Raw genomic sequence first — 20,852 nt, forward strand, 5'->3', positions numbered from 1 at the left:
AGAATTTAAAATCAGCAGATGAGTACAGAGCAATAGTACAGGAAAAATTGGACAAAGAGGTACGGGAAGGGAGGATGGCTGGTCCGTTTAATGAATGGCCTCTAGATAATTTGGGGCCAGATGTATCAAGATTCCGTTTTGCGAATCCTAAATAGCGATTTTTGCGAATCGCTATTTAGAATTCGCAAAATGGAATGTATGAACAAAATCGCTATTTTTTTGCGATTCCTTAATATTCTTTATTTGCGAATTCGCATTTTGCGAATTCGCAAATAAAGAATAATTTCCAATGCCAGGAGGCACATAGGAATGATAGTGCAAAAATTCTCAAATTGCCAATTCGCAATTTGCTAATCGCAATTTGAGAATTATTCCAAGGGTGCAGGGGTGTCTCAAAGACACCCTGCTGCACCCCTGAAATTTGCATGTGTGTGCATGTGTGTGCATGTGGCACACATACATGCTCTATGGGTGCCACATGGCATGTATGTGTGTCACATGCCACCCTCACAAATGCCAAATAGGGCATTTTTAAAAGAAATCGCAAATTACCACCAACTACAAGTTGGTGGTAATTTGCGATTTCTTAACACAAATTCGCAATTTCAAATTGTTACATAGATATCATTTAAGGAATCACAAAAATTGCTATTCCTTAAATACTATGGCAAAATAAGGAACCGCAATTTTTTGCGATTCCTTAAATTGCGATTTTTTCATACATAGCAATTCATGCTAAAAGACCGTTTGCGAGTCGCAAAGGCCAAAATTCTGCGAATTTCGGCCTTTGCGAGTCGCAAAAGCCTTGATACATCTGGCCCTTGATCATTTCCCCAATTGGTGTTGTCACTAAATAGGAAGCAGGGCAGTTCAGATTAATCCAACACTTGTCTTGGCCGGAAGGGTCCTCAATTAACGACTTTATTGATGAGGAGGCAGCTTCTGTGTCTTATTCTTCCGTTGATGTGGCTATGTCATTGGTGGTAATTGCAAAAAACACAGTTGATAGACAGAATGCAGAACAATGTCTTACATTCACCCAAGTACAAAGATCTGGGCCTAAATCCATCGCTTTTTTGCACTCCACACCACCCTAGGTCAGACAATGGTTATATGCAAATCAGCCTTGACCCTGTGCCTCATGGGAACAGTCCAGCCCGAACTACCAAGCCATGTCTTTCCTAGACCGGAATCAAGCATCCAAGGACCGGTTTCTGGCTATCAGCCTTCTTCAGCCTGGATAGCTTGACTCCAGTGATGTGGAGAGCCTGGGACTCACGTCTGAGCATACCCAGCCCACTCAGGGTGAAAATTGCAAAAAACACAGTTGATGGACAGAATGCAGAACAATGTCTTACATTCACCCCAGTACAAAGATCTGGGCCTAAATCCATCGTTTTTTTGCACTCCACACCACCCTAGGTCACACAATGGCTGTATGCAAATCAGCCTTGACCCTGTGTCTCATGCGAACAGTCCAGCCCGAACTACCAAGCCATGTTTTTCCTAGACCGGAATCAAGCATCCAAGGACCGGTTTCTGGCTATCAGCCTTCTTCAGCCTGGATAGCTTGACTCCAGTGATGTGGAGAGCCTGGGACTCACGTCTGAGCATACCCAGCCCACTCGTGGTGTAAATTGCAAAAAACACAGTTGATGGACAGAATGCAGAACAATGTCTTACATTCACCCTAGTACAAAGATCTGGGCCTAAATCCATCGTTTTTTTGCACTCCACACCACCCTAGGTCAGCAGGGGTCAAAGAAGACCTGCGCATGTGGGAAGCCTTTTAAAATTCTTTCAATTGTGTTCCTTTACACAGGGAGGATGATTGGGTTTGGGACGTTCAGATTTTCTCGGATGCAGCGGGCAGTGAAGGATTTGGTTTGTACTGGCAAGGAAAGTGGTGTGCAGAAAGGTGGTCAGTGAGGTGGTTGGAGGGTGGTAGGAGTATTGCCTTCTTGGAAATGTTTCCTGTGTTCGTGGCCTGGACATTGTGGGGACAGGAGTTGGCAAACAAAAAAGTTCTCTTTCGGATTGACAATTTGGCTGTGGTTAACATCATTAATAGGCAATCCGCCAGGGACACTCAGATTTTGAAATTGCTCCGAGTTTTTGTCTTAGGCTGTATGACATTAGCTTTAGGGCCTTGCACATTCCTGGTGTGGACAATGATATTGCGGATGCTTTGTCTCGTTCGCAGTGGGAGAAATTCCATGGGCTGGCCTCGGAGGCAGACAGGACATCGACCCCCATGCCGGAGCACCTCTGGGATGTAGGCGACACAGGGTCATACAGTTGGTGATAGGTTCGTTGTCTTTGTCTGCTCGGTCTGCATATGAACTGGCTTGGAGAGAATTTTTGGCATCAGGGGCCTGTAGGCGTGATCCTGGTTGGAGACGGACGGAAGATGTTGTGCAGTTTCTTCTTGATTTGATGGACAGGCAGCTATCTAAGGTTACCACTGCAGGCAAGTTAGCTGGCATTTCCTTTATGGGAAAGCTACTCTGGGGTTATTCTCCTTCTGGGGGGAGTTGGGTAAGAGAATGTTAGAAGGTTGGTCCCGGGAGCGGGGAGGGGAACAGGCGGTTCATAGCCCCTTGTCATGGCAAAATTTAGCTAGAGTTGTAGAAGTTTTGCCCCAGGTGTGCAGATATGAGTTTGAAGCGTGTCTTTTTTCCACTCTTATGGTGTGGATGTTTTTTGGTGCTTTTAGAGTTTCGGAATTGTTAGGTTCTAAGTTACATGGGGGGTTGTTTGGGGGAATGTTCATTTGTCGGAAAGAGGTGTTCATTTATGGTTGTCCCGGTCAAAGACTGACCAGAGAGGTAAAGGTAAAGGTGTTTGGCTGGAAGCATCTTCCGATCCTGGGACTTGCCCATTACATTGGGCGTGACATTGGTGGGCTGTTTCTGGGGGGGCACTGGAGGTTTTTGTTTTTCAGCATGCTGACGGATCCAGAGTTACGGACTATCAATTGCGCATGGTGTTTCGTAAGGCCTTGCGGTACATTGGTTTAGATGATAAGAAATATAGCACTCATTCTTTTAGGATTGGGGCAGCTATGGAGGCACATAACAGGGGTTGGTCTGGCCAGGATATCATGCGCTTGGTCATGCGTCTTCTGTCTGCTCACCCCCCCCAACCCTCCTTCCCAAGGAGGATTTGGGGGGACGGCCGACCGCAGGGTGGTCCCGCCCCCGGGCTGTATGGAAGGGCTGTAGGGGTGGGTTTGCAGCCTTGGGCTGGGTTTTTTATAATTGGGCTTTCTTTCCGCCCAAATGAAGCCCAGGCATAAATGCCTCGGGCTCCGCCTCCCGGCCACCATTTTAGGTTTGGTGACCTGGTGGCCGGGAGGTGCTTCAGTTAGGAAAATCCCCTCCTCCCCCCCCACTCCCTTCTGCGTTTTCTACCCCCCTTTTTTCTTTCCTTTTTCTCTCTCTACCCCCCCTTTTTTCCTTTCCCCCCCCCCTTTCTTTTTTCTTTCCTTTGCTTCTTATATAGTTTTAGGAACAGGTGGACATGGGTTATATTTGTCGCTTGGAACAGGTGCAGTGCGGGGTTTTCGGTGGTTTTGTCAGGATTGTCAAGATTTGGGTTGTCATGTGTTTAAGTTATGGCAATTGCAGGGGAAATTGGGCAGGATGATTTTTGGGTAGGTTCCATAGGTTGGGGGACCTAGATTGGTTGGGGGGCAAATTGGGGAGTTGTGTTATGGTTTGGGGGGTTTTGATAAGTTGAAATGTTTATGCAGGGGGTTTGCATTGTTTGGAATTTGTAATTATGTGGGGGCGGGGTTTGATGACGTGTTAGGGGTGGGGTGGTAATTGGGGGTTGAGGATATATCATATTTAGTGAGGATTAGTTTTGTAAGGCGTTGGCCAAGGTTTTAATTTGTTAATGTGCACCTGTTTCAATAAAGCGGCCTTTTTCACACACAACAGTTGTCCTTGGTCTGATCAACCCCCCCCCCCCTCACCCCCCCCCCTCACCCCTCCCTCCCAAAGTGGTACTGGCCACTAGGTGGTGCTGCGGGCAATTAGAAGGAGGCCTCTGCAGTTGTTCCTTGGCTGCTGCGGGCCTCGTGGGTGCTGGCACCTGTTGGGGGGGGACACTTGGTGTTGGGGGGGGGCAGTCACTTGGTGTAGGTGCGGGGGGGAAGCAGAGCGGAGCTTTTGCAGGAACTCAGGTGCCAAACTCTTTGCGTGTCTATGCCTCTAGTGGGGTGATTTCACTCTTGGTCTCTAATCATTCCCAGCAGAGCCCCGGCGGGCAGTCTCCTTCTCTCTGTTGCGGTAGGTGACAGAGGGCCACTACACTAGGGGGAGGTGCAGCACTATACCCTGCCCAGGCCCCGGCAGCTTTACCAACGCTGTGGGCCTCACGGTGTGGGGACTGGTGGAGTTGTTGAACGCTCTCTTTCTCGAGTACCCGGCAGCGGCGTGGAGGCACATGGACCGTGTCAAAAACGGTAGTGTGAAGAGGAAGGCCGGGTTACTCTTATAAAGGCACGCGGTGCCAGCTGACTGCTGCGGGACATCACAGCCCCATTGCAGTGTCTCTTCTTCCTGTGGCGGTAAACACATGTGGTGCTGCTGCAGCTCCCTTAATGCTCCATTCTGCCTTTTCTGGGGCACCGACAGGACAGGCGACGGTAGGCTGCTGCGGCTGGTGCAGGCCTCTCTCAGAGCGGGTGTGGCCTCAGGACATCTGCGACCGGGGCTTACCCCGTCCCTCTGCACTGCCAGAGATGGGGGCACACTTCATGGGCTCCCTCCCGTATATGCCAGGCAGGTTCTTCTGCTGCTGAGCGCTGCCACCCGGGGCCAAGACGGTATGCTAGGGCAGTATGCAGCTGGCGGAGTCGCTGACGGGTGCTTCAGCGGGCAGGTGTGGGCAATTATTTTGTGGGTGTTTTGCCGAGCTTCAGTGAAGGTCACATGCATGGACCCGTCCACGCTCGTCTTGCGTACAGGCGTCATTTCAGCTGTCAGCCTCTCGCTTGACTGCTACATTGCTCCCCTCTCTTCGGCAGGCACTTGGGCGTACATTCTGGACTCTATGCAGGCAATGTATGTGCCGATGAGGTCGGTCGGGGCTGGAGCAGCCTTTCTCACCTTTTTCTCCCTCTGGCTAAGTCAAGTGCAGGCTCTCACCATCCAGCGGCACCGGCATGCCTTGCAGACACTGGCTAAGGGGCACCTAAACTTGTATTGCCCCCTCAGGGCACAAACAAAGGCAGCAAGCAAGCGGGGTCAAACCCCCTCGTCGCCACTGTGGTGTCTTGGGCCCTAGGGCGTACATGCTGTGCGGAATGACCACACGGACACGATACTACAAAACTGGAACTAGCCCAGGGCATGTGCGCCCGGCCCCTTATATTAGCATGGTCACCTGACTAGTGACGCCTGTGATGAGTGGGTGTGCAGTGTGGGTTAACACCAGGTGGAACACTAGAATGTGTCCAGCAGGACACTACACCTCCAAAGTGCCCTTGGTAGAGGTACTTCAGCTGTTCTCTCTGTAAAAGGCGGGCCCTAGGCCCTCATACTGGAAATAACTGAAACGCAGGACACACTGCTTACTCGGTGCAACTGGCCCAGAGCACGTGGGCTCGGCCTCTTTTATTAGTACTGTGTCACATGACCAGTGACATCAGTGGTGGGTGGGTGTTCAGTGTAGTTACTGGCTCAGCACTAGAATGCTGACCTATGCTGGGCATTACATCCCTCCCCAAATTGGTTAAAAATTAAACCAAACGGGAAAAATCCAAAAATCTGTGGGTGAAAGAAAACACGGAAAATAACAGTGGACTTGCGCTTTCAAGATGAGTCTCTTTGGCTGCTTGCAACCCGCAGGTAGTATAGTTCTTGCGTTTTCGGACTAATAGTTCCCAGTGGCACGGTTCGCAGTTGTTCGGCGGGTTCATTCTTTGTCTGTGCTGTCTGTCCACTGTTCTCAGCCCTGCATTTTGCTTTGCTCTCTTGGTGACGAATAGTTAAAGAGAGATGGATGACATGGTTGTTGTTTGTCTTCCGGCTTCTTTTCTCCATGCTGGTTGCGTGATGTTTCCGGGCAGGCTTCAGTGTGTTTCTTGGCAGGTGAAGAGAGTAGGTGCGAACCTGCCTCTCACTAGGACGCCCCTCTCGCCGGTTTTCTTCTGCCACAAGATGTCCGGGAGGACCTCTTTGCCAGGTTTCCTCTGGACTGGTATTTTTGGTCGCGTTGCTCTACCATAGCCTTCGGGCCGTGAGCAGGGCGCTCCACGAGCCTCACTGTTGTGTCCCAGTTCCACCTGAAGGTTGAGTTGTCGACTCTTTTCATTGCTCGCGAGGCTTTCGTCCTCTTGGGTCCTGCAGAGGTGCTTCTGTAGATCTGTCTCCCGTGCGGGACTTGCTGCCACCAGAGTTCCTTGAGGCCTCTGCTTCTTGGGTTGCCACGGGTCGGTGTGGAGTTGTCAGTTCATCAGCCGGATGTGTGAGCACTCTCGCCGTCCAATCTTCCGCTCAACCCCAGAGGTAGATGTCGCCAACAGTCTATCTTGCTCTCTTCTGCGATCGCCATGTGGATGGATGGCTCGTAGGTGGTTGTCTTTGGTCTGCATTGCCGGTGCTCTTACCAGGCTTGTCTTCCATTGCACTCAGGTATTCCAGTGCCTGTCACCTTCCTTCTTTCCGCAGGGGCGGCTTCTTCTTGCAGTGGCAGCGTGCCATTCCGACTTCTTCTTTCTTCTTTTCTTAGTGGCGGTGGCCACTCTGTTCTTTCTTCCTTCTTCTTAACCTGACAGCCGTGCCACTCAGATTGCTTCCTCCTTCTTTTCTTCTTAGTGGCGGTGGCCACTTAGATCTTTCTTCCTTCTCCTTCTTCTCGCGACGTACTCTGGTCCAATCTTCTTCATCTTCTCTGGCCAGGCTTCCCCATGCAGCGCGCGCACTCTGCACGTGTCTTCCTGGTCTTGTCCTAGTCCTAGGACACTGTCTTCTTGTTGCTCACTTCCAGGGTTAGCGTCGCGACCTTCACATCATCTTTCTGTCGATTTCGTTAATTTGTGTGGTTGAAGTTCGTGGGTCCAGGTCCTCGGACCGTGCCTTGTCTGAACTTCTTGGACCTCGTGCTGGTCCCTTCTGCCGAGGTCTGGCAGGTAGGATTCGTGGTGCGACCATCTGGCTGGTCGGATTCGTGCTTTGTGACCAGGCTGAGTGGTCAGATTGCTTCTGTGTTGAATCTTCAATGCTGCGGGTTGACTGCGCAACCATTTTCTTTTCATTGCAGTCTACTTGCTTTGGTGCGCAACTGGGTGCACTCTTCGGGTGTTCCATTGTGACTTGCTGCTTTGGGCTAGTGCTGTCCGCACTGCTGCGCATTTGCGTCATGCGCTTTCGCACTTCCTGGTATTGGGTTCTAGAACCATTGTTGGTTCGTGTGGGGGTGTTCCTGCTTTCGCCATTCTGCTGCAGCGATGGCCTGTGGCCACTAGGCATCGCTGTCTTCTCTTCTGGCGTGGCGTAGATGCTTCTGGAGGGTTGCGTCACCACTCCCTTGACGTTCTTCTGGTCTTGCTTCTTCTGTTTGGTGATGGTTGCGATTCTTGTGAACTTCTTCGCGTGGGCGCACTTGTCGCGCGTTCTCTTGGATATCCTGTGAGGAGTCGCTGCACTCCTGGCGCGCTTCTGGGGTTTCTGGCGCTTTCTTGGGGTTGTCTTCACGCTCTTCTGTGCTTCTGGCGCTCTGCTATGCATTTACCTTTTCTCTTCCTCGGCGGTGTGATGGCTTGTAGACTTCTTTGGACGTGACGGCGGGTAGGTTGCTGTCCTTCGTAGTGTTTTACTGAAAACCTTCCTCATGCTTTGTGGCGCGTTCCTCTCTTCTTGCGAGTAACCACCTGCCAGCGGGTGGTTCTCTATCAGTCTCTAGGCAACGCTTGTATGGGGGCCCTGCAGTCTTGGCTGCGTGTCTGCTTGGTGGCGTTCTGATGTGGTAGTGTTCTTGCGCTTGGTCCTTGTGACCAGTTACAGTCTTCCTTTGTTGTGGCTGCAGGTTGGTTGCTGTTCTTTGTAACCTTTTGCTTTATTGATGCTGTGGCATTTCTTTCCTTCTCTTAGTTGTGGGTGCAATTCCGCATTTTGGCCACTAGATGGCGGGGGATCTCCTCAGCCGATACTGGCAGTCTCTCTGTACGTGGTGTGCCTTCCTTTCCTATGGCCGGTGCTGGTTTCTCAAGGCAGTTGGAGGAATGGGGCTCCGGGACCACAGTGATTGTTTTCACTGCCTATTCTTTATTGCAGGCCTGGGTGCACTCGCTATCCCATGCAGGGGTGAGCTCTTGGGGGCAGAGGAGCTGGAGGGCAGGCCGAGGCAGTCGCGGCCTCCAGCCTCCTTACTATTGGCTTTTAACTTTTTCCCCCATTGTGCCGTGATGCAAACGCTGGGAAGGGCGCACTTTTGAAACAGCTACCGGCCGGACGCAGCCTTAGTTCTTTTGCACCCCACCGCCGCAGCTTTAGTCCTCCCACACTGTGCGGCAGGGAGGGGTGTCAGCGCTGGTCTCCGGGCCGTTTGGTTTTTTGTCCGGCCACCCACCTAAGCGGAGCTGCCACCTCGATCACCCTCAGTCACAGGGCGAGGCAGGCGGTGCGCTGGACGGCTTCCTTCTTTTGCGGCGAGTTTCACTCCTATCGGGGCTGCGCCGGGGTGTACTGATGATGTTCCTGGCTGAGGGCCGGGTGCTGGATTTGCCGTTTCGTCTCTCCCACTGCCGCAGCCACACATCACACGCGGCGCGGGATGTTAGCGCTCTACAGCGGGTGGGCTCTGCTGAAACTTCAGTTGATTGCGGGTGGGCTCCGCTTCAATTGTTCGGCACCTGGCAGCTCCCCTCACGCTGCGGGCACTCTACGTTAAAGTTTTTTCACCCCGCCGCCGCACTTCATACTCGCGGCGGGGGACGCTGCAGGAAGGCCGCGGGTGGGCTCCGCGAACCTTGCATTATCACGGGGCAGTTGCGTCAACGCTGCGTCGCTGTAGGCAGGCCGCGGGTGGGCTCCGCGAGCCTTGCTTAATTAAAATCGATAGCTGGCGCCGCTCTCATTTCAGGGGGCATAGTCAGTGTTCATAGCCTATGGCGGGTGGGCTCCGCTTTTGGTGCTGTACAGTCCGGGGCTCACCTTCGGCCGACTGGCCTGTTCTTCAGCGGGTGGGCACCGCGATGGCTCCCCTTGTCTTTTCAGGGCACCGCCACGGCAGGGCGGGCCACGGCAGGCTGGAGAGGTGCGGGGTGGGCTCTCGGTCACCTTCTCCTTTTCTCCAGGCCCGGGGCTCGACACACGCCCCACGGGCCTCTCGGTGGCCGGCTCGATTCTTCGCAGGGGGTGCTCTCAGGTGAGCCGCATTCTCTTCCCCTTTTCCTTCTTGATTTTGAGAGCTGTGGCACGCATGGACACAGCTACCCTCGTCGCCATTGTATAAGGCGGGCCCTATGCCCTCATACTGGAAATAACTGAGACGCAGGACACACTGTTTACTCGGTGCAACTGGCCCAGAGCACGTGGGCTCGGCCTCTTTTATTAGTACTGTGTCACATGACCAGTGACATCAGTGGTGGGTGGGTGTTCAGTGTAGTTACAGGCTCAGCACTAGAATGCTGACTTATGCTGGGCATTACACTCTCGATGTCTCAGACACTATGCCAGGTCCAGGCAACGCTCCCCAGTTATCGCTCCCCTTCCTCGTCACGACGCAGTGCCCCTATGAAGACGACAGACCCCAAAACCATTGGTAAATCCGTCCTAATCCCAGCTAAAACTAACTGAAGTTTCCCTGTTAATTTAGGATTAAATCGTTTTTTATTAGCAGAACACATAGTAAAACATAACACCACATCGTTGAATACAACCCAATAGGCCGACTGCGTAAGGATCATCAAAGAGGAAAGGAACCGATGGAGCACGGCAATTCTCATGCAGTTAAAATACACATCAAGTCACCTACAATCCAACCTGGGCCGGCCGTGTCAACATAGAGAAAACAGAGCTCGATGAGGCCAGATCCGTGCATATTTCAATACTTGAGGCGACCAGCAGAGGGCTATGTATAATACCCTATAATAAGACCTGAGCCAAAAGCAGCAGGCCCTGAGCCAAAGAGTCTGCCTTTTCCGAAACAAAGAAACTGGGACCCAAAATAAAACAAGCATTTGCAATGCAATAGGTCTCACATTAGGAAAGTGTGAGCTATTGGTATTGTAAATTAGACTTTTTTTAATATGTGTTTGCTTTGAAAATATATAAATTAATAGCATTGTTATTCACAAAGCCAATAGCTTCCACTTTCCTAATGCGAGTCCTATTGGCTATGGCAATGCTTGTTGGTAGCAAGCAAGGACAGTGCTGTTGTGGTGCTGAATGATGATTTGATTGGGCTGAGTGATGTGGTGGTCCCCTGAGTGATGTGGTGGTCCCCTGAGTGATGTGGTGGTGCCCCTGAGTGATGTGGTGGTGTCCCAGAGTGATGTGGTGGTGTCCCAGAGTGATGTGGTGTCCCCGAGTGATGTGGTGGTGTCCCCGAGTGATGTGGTGGTGTCCCCGAGTGATGTGGTAGTGCCCCTGAGTGATGGAGGGTGAAGTTGGAGGGTGGAGTTGGAGGGTGGAGTTGGAGGGCGGAGTTGGTGTTGGAGGGTGGAGTTGGAGTTGGAGGGTGAGGGTGGAAATGGAGGGTGGAGGGTGGATTTGGAGTTGGAGGGTGGAGTTGTAAGGTGGAGGGTGGAGTTGGAGGGTAGAGTTGGAGTTGGAGGGTGGAGTCGGAGGGTGGAGTTGGAGGGTGGAGTTGGAGGGTGGATTTGGAGGGTAGAGTTGGAGGGTGGAGTTGGAGGGTGGAGTTGGGGGGTGGATTTGGAGGGTGGAGTTGGAGGGTGGAGTTGGAGTTGGAGTTTGAGGGTGAGGGTGGAATTGGAGTTGAAGGGTGAATTTGGAGGGTGGAGTTGGAGTTGGAGGGTGGATTTGGAGGGTGAATTTGGAGGGTGGAGTTGGAGGGTGAGGTTGGAGTTGGAGGGTGGATTTGGAGGGTGGAGTTGGAGGGTGCATTTGGAGTTGGAGGGTGGATTTGGAGGGTGGAGTTGGAGGGTGGATTTGGAGGATGGAGTTGGAGGGTGAAGTTGTAAGTTGGAGGGTGGAGTTGGAGGGTAGAGTTGTAAGGTGGAGGGTGGAGTTGGTGTTGGAGGGTGGAGTTGGAGTTGGAGGGTGAGGGTGGAGATGGAGGGTGGTGGGTGGATTTGGAGTTGGAGGGTGAGGGTGGAGTTGGAGGGTGGAGTTAGAGGGTGGAGTTGGAGGGTGGAGTTGGATTTGGAGGGTAGAGTTGGAGGGTGGAGTTGGAGGGTGGAGTTGGAGTTGGAGGGTGAGGGTGGAGTTAGAGTTGGAGGGTGGATTTGGAGGGTGGAGTTGGAGTTTGAGGGTGGATTTGGAGTTGGAGGGTGGATTTGGAGGGTAGAGTTGGAGGGTGGATTTGTAAATTGGAGTTGGAGGGTGGATTTGGAGGGTGGAGTTGGAGGGTGAGGGTGAAGTTGTAAGGTGGAGGGTGGAGTTGGAGGGTGGAGTTGTAAGGTAGAGTTGGAGGGTGGATTTGAAGGGTGGATTTGGAGGGTGGATTTGGAGTGTGGAGTTGGAAGGTGGAGTTGAATTTGGAGAGTGGATTTGGAGGGTATAGTTGGAGGGTTGAGTTGGGGGGTGGAGTTGGAGTTGGAGTGTGGATTTGGAGGGTGGAGTTGGAGGGTTGAGTTGGAGGGTTGAGTTGGAGGGTGGAGCTGGAGGGTGGAGTTGGAGGGTGGATTTGGAGGGTGGAGTTGAAGAGTGGAGTTGTGGGGTGGAGTTGAAGGGTGGAGTTGAAGGGTGGAGTTGGAGGGTGGAGTTGGAGGGTGGAGTTGGAGGGTAGAGTTGTGGGGTGGAGTTGGAGGGTGGAGTTGGAGGGTGGAGTTGGAGGGTGGAGTTGGAGGGTGGACTGGAGGGTGGAAATGGAGTTGGAGGGTGGGTTTGGAGGCTGGAATTGGAGTTGGAGGGTGGAGTTGGAGGGTGGAGTTAGGGGGTGGAGTTGGAGTTGGAGGGTGGATTTGGAGGGTGGAGGGTGGATTTGGAGGGTGGAGTTGGAGGGTGAAGTTGGAGTTGGAGGGTGGAGTTGGAGGGAGGAGTTGGAGGGTGGAGTAAGAGGGTGGGGTTGGAGGGTGGAATTGGAGGGTGGATTTGGAGTTGGAGGGTGGAGTTGGAGGGTGGATTTGGAGGGAGGAGTTGGAGGGTGAAGTTGTAAGTTGGAGGGTGGAGTTGGAGGGTGGAGTTGTAAGGTGGAGTTGGTGTTGGAGGGTGGAGTTGGAGGGTGGAGTTGGATTTGGAGGGTGAGGGTGGAGTTGGAGGGTGGATTTGGAGTTGGAGGGTGAGGGTGGAGTTGGAGGGTGGAGTTGTAAGGTGGAGGGTGGAGTTGGAGTGTGGAGTTGGAGGGTGGAGTTGGATTTGGAGGGTGGATTTGGAGGGTAGAGTTGGGGGGTGGAGTTGGAGGTTGGAGTTGGAGGGTGAGGGTGGAGTTGGAGTTTGAGAGTGGATTTGGAATGTGGATTTGGAGGGTGGAGTTGGAGGGTGGATTTGTAAATTGGAGTTGGAGGGTGGATTTTGAGGGTGGAGTTGGAGGGTGAGGGTGGAGTTTTAAGGTGGAGGGTGGAGTTGGAGGGTGGAGTTGTAAGGTAGAGTTGGAGGGTGGATGTGAAGGGTGGATTTGGAGGGTGGATTTGGAGTGTGGAGTTGGAGGGTGGAGTTCGATTTGGAGAGTGGATTTGGAGGGTATAGTTGGATTTGATTTATTTCTTTTTTTTAAACTATCCTGCTCCTCATTTCATCAGCCAAATTAGAGCAGTCACAATTACTTATGCATTCATTAAAATACAGCTGCCAATTTTTTGAATATTCCCCTTCTGAGATTTCAAGCCAGCATAACTTTGCCAGTGAACCTTCATCTGAACGGACTAATGTTAAAAGAGACTTCAAGAATGGGAAGTGGGAAGGAGACAGTGGCAGTGTCTCTAACCTGCTGCCGGTTTCCTCGCCTAGTGTCTGTTAAGGTAGCGATTTTAATTTGAATTGGAGCAACATTTTATTGAAACTGTAATACACTGTGTTATACCTGTGTGTTTATTTTAAAATTGGAGCGCATTACCTGCACCCACGCATCCATTGAAAGCAGCTTTGCTTCCAGCCCTCCTCGCTTAGGGAAACGCTAGGCTGCCGCCTCCCTCGCTCACAAGGGGGTGGTAGGCTCTTTGACCAACTTCCTGTATACTTCCTGGTCCACTGGGAGCGGTTAGCGCTCTAGTGGTTACTCACAGCGCTATATAGGCAGAGCGCCTGGGGTGCTCGCTGTGGGAAGGAGACAGTGGCAGTGTCTCTAACCTGCTGCCGGTTTCCTCGCCTAGTGTCTGTTAAGGTAGCGATTTTAATTTGAATTGGAGCAACATTTTATTGAAACTGTAATACACTGTGTTATACCTGTGTGTTTATTTTAAAATTGGAGCGCATTACCTGCACCCACGCATCCATTGAAAGCAGCTTTGCTTCCACCCCTCCTCGCTTAGGGAAACGCTAGGCTGCCGCCTCCCTCGCTCACAAGGGGGTGGTAGGCTCTTTGACCAACTTCCTGTATACTTCCTGGTCCACTGGGAGCGGTTAGCGCTCTAGTGGTTACTCACAGCGCTATATAGCCCTCGCGCCTTCCCGAAGACCCGCCAAAGAGCTGCCCGTCTGCGCCCGTCCGCGACAGGACGGGACACAGGGGCCAGGGACATTGCTCTCTCTATTCTGCCACGTTTAGGTATGTGTCCACAACGTATCACCTACACCTCTCATGCTCTTTTAGACTTAAAACCACAGACAGCATGTGGCTCTAAAATACCATGGCACACCGTAGAAGGAGCATTTTCATGTTTCCAATGTTATCACCGACTACGTGGTAACAACGCGCCGCCCAACGTAGGAGCCCCTGTCACTGGGCTGAAGGCTTTCCTCCTAAATGTACGATCCCTGCCTAAACACCAGCATGAGGTATGGGACCTGGTAAACTCTATCCAACCAGACATATGTTTCCTCACTGAAACTTGGATGAAACCCCACACCATCACAGCCGTAACATTAGGGATCCCAATCGGATACAAACTGAAACATCTAGATAGAGAAGGGAAGACAGGCGGTGGACTAGCAATCATACATAAGGATGATCTAAAGGTCACCATATTTTCACAATATCAAAGTCTGCAATTAGAAATTATGTTTTTTAAAATTGCCCTTACTAGCCACACTTTCTGGAAAGGAGCCCTTGTGTACCGCCCACCAGGACCAAACCCCGATTTCTCTCTCCTTCTCCAAGAACTACTAGCTCCCCAACTTAAAGCCAATGAAGACTTTATTCTTCTAGGGGACTTCAACATTCATGTAGACTTACCAACTTTACCTGATTCTGGTGCCCTAATCACTGACTTGCTAAACGTAGGTCTAGAGATAAAAAATATTGGACCCACGCATAATGGTGGCCACACGCTAGACCTTGTTTCTTCCAATGGTCCCAAGGTCATCTGTCTTCCAGCCAGAGAAATTTTATGGACAGACCACTTTCTTCTAGAATTCACACTCCTTACTCCCAAAAGACCGACAAATAAAGGACCCTCCCTTTCTTCTTGGCGCCGTCAATGGCACAAAATCTCCCTAAGCAATCTACAAGAAACGTGGGTACAACCCACTATATCGGCAGAAGATACAGTGGATGTAGTACTGGATAAACTTACAGGCTCTATTAAACAAGCCATTGACACTTTGGCCCCTTTAAAGCTATATAAAGAACATCCTGTCTCCAAACAAGAAAGCTGGTACACTAAGGAGTTAAGGGAGGAAAAACAAAAATGTAGGCAAGCCGAAAAAAAATGGAGAAAATATAAGACCAAGGATGCTAGAGCGATTTTTCATCATGCTCAATCTCAGTACTACAAAAACATCAAACAGGCCAGGAAAAATCGCCTCCTGCAACAACTAGAAGAAGCCACTAACTGTCCAAAGGAGCTTTTCAAAATCCTCCAAAACTTTGTTAACCCTGCTGCATGTGAAAGCGCAGAGGAGTTCTCACAGACTTTATGTGACGAGATATCGTCCTTTTTTGAAAGTAAAATTGACACTATATATGAGAAAATAGTGGCTGCTAATAACAGTACAAAGGGTGCTAGCAGGATTATACCCCCAAACCTATCCAAAGACAGTGGATGTCCCATATCACACTTTCCTCTCATTGAAAGTGCAGATCTCCCTCACCTTATTACCCACATTAAATCAGGGTCTCCAAACGACCTTCTCTCTGCTAAGATGGTTCCTCCTCTGCTCCCTCTCCTGGGCCCCTTCATACAGAATGTTATCAATACATCTCTTACGAAAGGACAAGTCCCAGCAGACTGGAAGAGGGCGGTAGTAAACCCAATACGCAAGAAAGCTGCTTCCCCATGGACCGACCTTTCCAACCTGCGTCCTATTTCACTCTTACCATACATCAGTAAGATAGCCGAGAAGCATGTGAACACCTATCTGTCACAACATCTTGAAGCGACAGAGGGCCTGGACTATTCCCAATCTGGGTTCAGGCCTAACCACAGCACCGAATCTGCCCTCCAAACAGTGACCAATAACATCAGAATGGCACTGGATGGGGGCAATTCTATGATTCTGGTGCTGTTGGATCTCTCCGCCGCTTTCGATACGGTGTCTCACAAAGTGCTTCTTGAGCGACTAAAAGACGTAGGTTTGGAGGGCACGGCATTGGCATGGATGGAAAGCTTTCTGTCAGGACGCTCTCAAGAGGTTAGGCTGGGCTCCCACAAATCCATCCACAGGGAGCTCAATAAGGGAGTGCCACAGGGCTCCTGCTTAAGCCCTACACTTTTCAATGTGTATGTGGCTCCCCTAGTCAACCTAGCAAGATCATTTGGGTTTACACCAGTGTCGTACGCTGACGACACCCAACTCCTCTTTCCCTTTAAAGATCTGACACCTGCGATAAAAAAATCTTTCGCAGAGGGAATGAGAGCAATATCTGCTTGGATGCCAGCAAACTGCCTCCAATGCAATATAGGAAAAACGGAGGTCATGTTGTTTGGGCAAGCAACAACACACTGGACACCGGACTGGTGGCCCCTGGAACTAGGCCCCGTTCCCAGCCCTAAAAACACAGTGAGAAATCTAGGAGTGTTAATAGATCAAACACTTACCTACAAGGACCACGTAAATCAGGTGGCAAGCACCTGTTTCCGAGCCATCGGTATGCTAAGGAGAGTGTTTCCCTACCTGCCAGACTGCCATAGAAAAACACTAGTGCAGGCATTAATCATCAGCAGAGTGGATTACTGCAACGGCCTTCTTTTGGGAGCAAACGAAGGGCAGATCAAAAAACTGCAAGTAATCCAAAATACAGCAGCTAGGATAGTCCTCAATGCCCCCCCCCAGGACTCCCTCCCTCCCCCTGCTGACCAAACTTCATTGGCTACCAGTGAGGAAACGAGTGCAATTTAAGACCCTATGCACAATTCACAAAAGTGTGATAGGCAAAGGCCCTAAATATCTGGCCAACATCTTCCTGCCTTATGCCCCTGGGCGAACCCTACGCTCTGCGAACCAACAACTTCTGCAGGTGCCCAGAATAAAGAAGGCCAGACAAGGGGGGCGAGCCCTAGCCCACCTTGGACCAAAGCTCTGGAACTCTCTGCCTTTTGAGATAAGGACACTGACCAATCATCTGACCTTTCGCAAGGTCTTGAAAACACATCTATTCCCCACTAACTGAAATAATCTCCCTCTCCTTATGCTCCATTCTCCTCTTCCTTCAACATCTGAGGACTTACTTACTGGCAAAGCGCGGAGATACCCCTTCGGGGGTCTATTCTTGCGCTATAGAAGAATATAAAATAAATAAAATAAAAATAAAAATGTGGATTGATGCGCCAGAGATTGGTTTTTCAAACCAAATTCCAGTCTTATGTTTGCTCGACTAATATATTTGGGAATTTTAAAAACAGTTTTATATATTCTAATCTCTATATCGTCGAGCACTTTCGCGTCTTTGCCCCTAAAGATGAATGAGCAATATTCCAAAGATGGCATTAATTTTGCTCGCATCACCTTTATCAGATGGTCGTAATTGGGGCATAATAGTTTGTCATTTAATTTTCTAAAAGCAAATGCAAGTGAGCAACCCCTGGCTTCAAGATTGTTAAAATGCTGTCTAAAGATCAAACCATCGTCAAACGTGATTCCAAGGTATTTGTATAATTTCACGTTTTGAATTACCATACCGTTAATATTCCACTCTTTAATCTTTGGAGGGTGGATTTGGAGGGTGGAGTTGGAGGGTGAAGTTGGAGGGTAGAGCTGTGGGGTGAGTTGGAGGGTGGAGTTGAAGGGTGGATTTGGAGGATTTGGAGGGTGGAGTTGGAGTGTGGAGTTGGAGTTGGAGGGTGGAGTTGGAGGTTGGATTTGGAGGTTGGAATTGGAGGGTGGAGTTGGAGTTGGAGGGTGGAGTTGGAAAGTGGAGTTGGAGTTGGAGGGTGGAGTTTTGGGGTGGAGTTGGAGGGTGGAGTTGGAGGGTGGAGTTGTGAGGTGGAGTTGGAGGGTGGAGTTTGAAATCAGGCAGATGGCAGGTACAAACTTAATTACTGTCCTGTCTCCCATAGCATCTCTGTGATTGAGAGGCATGTGGTTTCATACATTGGCATGTGATTTGTAACAGCGCCATTGAAAATCGTGTTTAATGTCCGAGGGGCTTTGTGAGGCTGTCACATGACTGAGGGCAGCCGGAGCAGGAAGTACGGGGGAACGTTTGCTGGGAAAGAGTCTGTGTGCGAAAGAAGGAGACATGAGCAGCACACACATGTCATGAAAGAAACATCACGCAGGAAAAGGGTGGAGACACGGTGCACTGGACACACGGTGGCCTGGTGTAACACCAGTGCACTGTGTGCCCATCAATTACCTGCAAGTTCGAATAGTGGAGAGAAGTACTTGTCGAGTGCAGTACATGTCTGCATGAAAACTTCTCTCTAGGAATCTAGTACAGAAAACTGCCAATAATTATAAGGAACAGGGTGAAAATGGAGGCTAGACAACTGCCTGCAAAAAAATGTAAGATGCATATTATATCAAACTAAAACAAGGCCCTTACTGTAAGAGAAGTGTTGTGCTGGGTTTTGTAGTTTTACAGGGGAAGCATTGGATGGGTGACATGCACAAGAAGGGGCACTTACTGATTGTGTCCCATGGAGGGTACGATAAGAGACAATAAATGGAGCTGGCTTTGCTGTGCCTGGGCTAGGGCCAGCTCCCAAGACCCTCGAAGGGGTGGTTGGGGGTGATGGTGGGGGCGGGGTTGGAGCAGTCATGCTTGGGGCACGGCTTGGTGTACATATGTGCTGGTTGGCAGAGATGCTGTCTGCCAAGAGGAGCACGGGGGCGGAGGAACCCTGTTGTAAAAAGTACGAAGCCTAGGGACCTCTGGGATCTGTGGGGCAAGATAACCAAGTCAGAGCGGCCTGAGAGGTTTGTAACCCGCTGTGGGACACAATTAAGGGAGGCAGGGCATCTAACTGGAACATGCAGTGCAATGAGTGAGTGTTCCAAAGGTGAACCTTAATATCGGACTCGTAGTTCTTCAGTGTGGCACATGAGGGTCGTCAAGCATGTTGAGTGCCATAACTAGCGAAAGCTCAGGGGAGACCATTATTGCTCAGATGCAACTGGGGTTATTTTCAGGCTGACATCAAGGAAATAGCATGCCGTAACTAGCGAAAACAAGTCTTCGCGGCTCAATGCTGTTTGGGAGGTGGGAGGGGAAGTAGGAGAGGGGGGAGTGATAGGGATGAAAGCGCTAGCGGGCACATGCTGGCAAATGGTGACCTGCAGAGCGCGTGAATGGGATGAGTGGGAGGTGGGAGGGGAAGTAGGAGAGTGCGTTTTGCACGCGGGGGCGGGGAGCGGCAGATTTTGAAGTGTGATGAGGCACAGACAAATGGTGGTTTGTGACGTGGCTGGTTTGTGCACGCGCATTAATCACATGAACTGTGGCAAATCCACCATTGGTAGACTGTTCTTTTGCCCTTACTATAATCTCCGCCAGCAATGCGCAAGCGCTTTGGGAGGCCGAGACCTAAAAACAGAACAGGATAGAGTTAAAGTGAGAGACAAATCAGAAAAGAATGAAAAAAGAAGAGGATAAACGAAAAGGGGAGTGATTCCGCTAATACTTACACCTTAAAAAAGTGTGCCTTTACCAAAGAATCTCAAGTGATGTTTTAATACTAAACTGTATTATAAAATTTAGTGCTGAAATATACCTACTTTAACCACATGTAAACAATAAAATCCATGCTGAATCCCACCTTGTGCATGAGCCAAATGTGCATCAAAGAAACATAGACCAAGTGTAAACTAAAAATGGGCAATATAATAATAAATAGTCTTACGGTGCTCGCAAACTTTTACATCATTTACGTTGAAATAGTCAGCATAACCACATATACTTAATCACAATGAAGCCAACAGAATTGTTCTCTAGACCCACTGGTCAGTCAGTCAGTAAGTCATAAATACTTTTATTTAATTTCATTTAAAAAATCATAAAAGGGTGGGGAACCACCATAAGTAAAAATACATTTTAAATTTAAAAACAGGAGAGTTTGAAACATTTAGACAATGACGGTGATGGGTATTCTGAAACTTATTAAATTAGTGAATGATTTCCTTTTTTTCCAGTTCTTTTGCTGCCATTTTGAGAAATGTTATTGCTGTATAGGACAGTTGAATTGATAGCCCCCGAGGCATTGGATGACGGCTGCTCTGCATGTCCGTATTTGTTCCTTCCTGAAGGCTTCCCGGAGGACGGTTCTTCGGGTCACTACCAGGGAAGGGCATATGCATAATAAGTGTAAGAGAGACTCGTCCCATCCTCCGCATAAGCGACATTCCTTGGATTGCCAGGGGTATTTCCATTTTGGTGTCAGATCTTTTATTGGGAATGACCCCAGCCGCAATAACGTTAAGTAGTGTTTTCTCTCCTGGGAGAAGTGATCAAGTAAATATGGTTGAGGTTTCAGCCGCTGATTGCCTTGAATCACGGCCCAGGCATGTTTTATTTTTTTGAGACAGCTGTTTTGTCCATTAATAGGGCGGTCCTTTTGATTACGATATTCACTACGGTTTTGAAACTGGAATAAGTGAGGAGGTTGAGCCAGGCCTCCTCGACCTGCAATGAAGCGAGGGAGTCTTTCAGAACACTGAACGTTGAGTTACTTAGCCTGGATTGGGTTTCAGTTTCCTTCCAGCGGTAGTGTGCTAGGGTGTTGTCCTCTGCATCCCTCATTCGCCAGTAGTATTTAGCTAATGCCCCTTGTCTGTCGGGAGTCTGATTTCTCAGGCCGTACTCTAGACAAATTTGGGATGGTGAAATGTGTCGGGGGATTGAGAACAGGACCTTAAATAGGGTTGATTGTGCTGAGTTTACGGAGATGACATAATTAGGATTTGCGAGCCATATGAAATCGAGGGTAAGAATTTTGCTGAAATAGCTTTAAGCAAATGAACTGTAGAGCACCCTGTGAGTTTTTTCTTTAAGACTCTGAAGGCGAACTACAGTTGTTTAGCTCTGGTACGGCCTTGCCCCAGTTGTAATTTGAAGTTGAGGTTACGGTCAATTAGGAAACCTAGGGGCATATTATCAAGGGGGCGATAGGCAATTATCGCCGGTTTAGCGACCGTTTTTGGCCGCTAAGCGGTGATAATTCTATTGCTTTATTATCAAACTGT

The sequence above is a fragment of the Lissotriton vulgaris genome, chromosome 5, assembly GCF_964263255.1.
Source record: "Lissotriton vulgaris chromosome 5, aLisVul1.2, whole genome shotgun sequence".
In the NCBI taxonomy this organism is placed as follows: Eukaryota; Metazoa; Chordata; class Amphibia; order Caudata; family Salamandridae; genus Lissotriton; species Lissotriton vulgaris.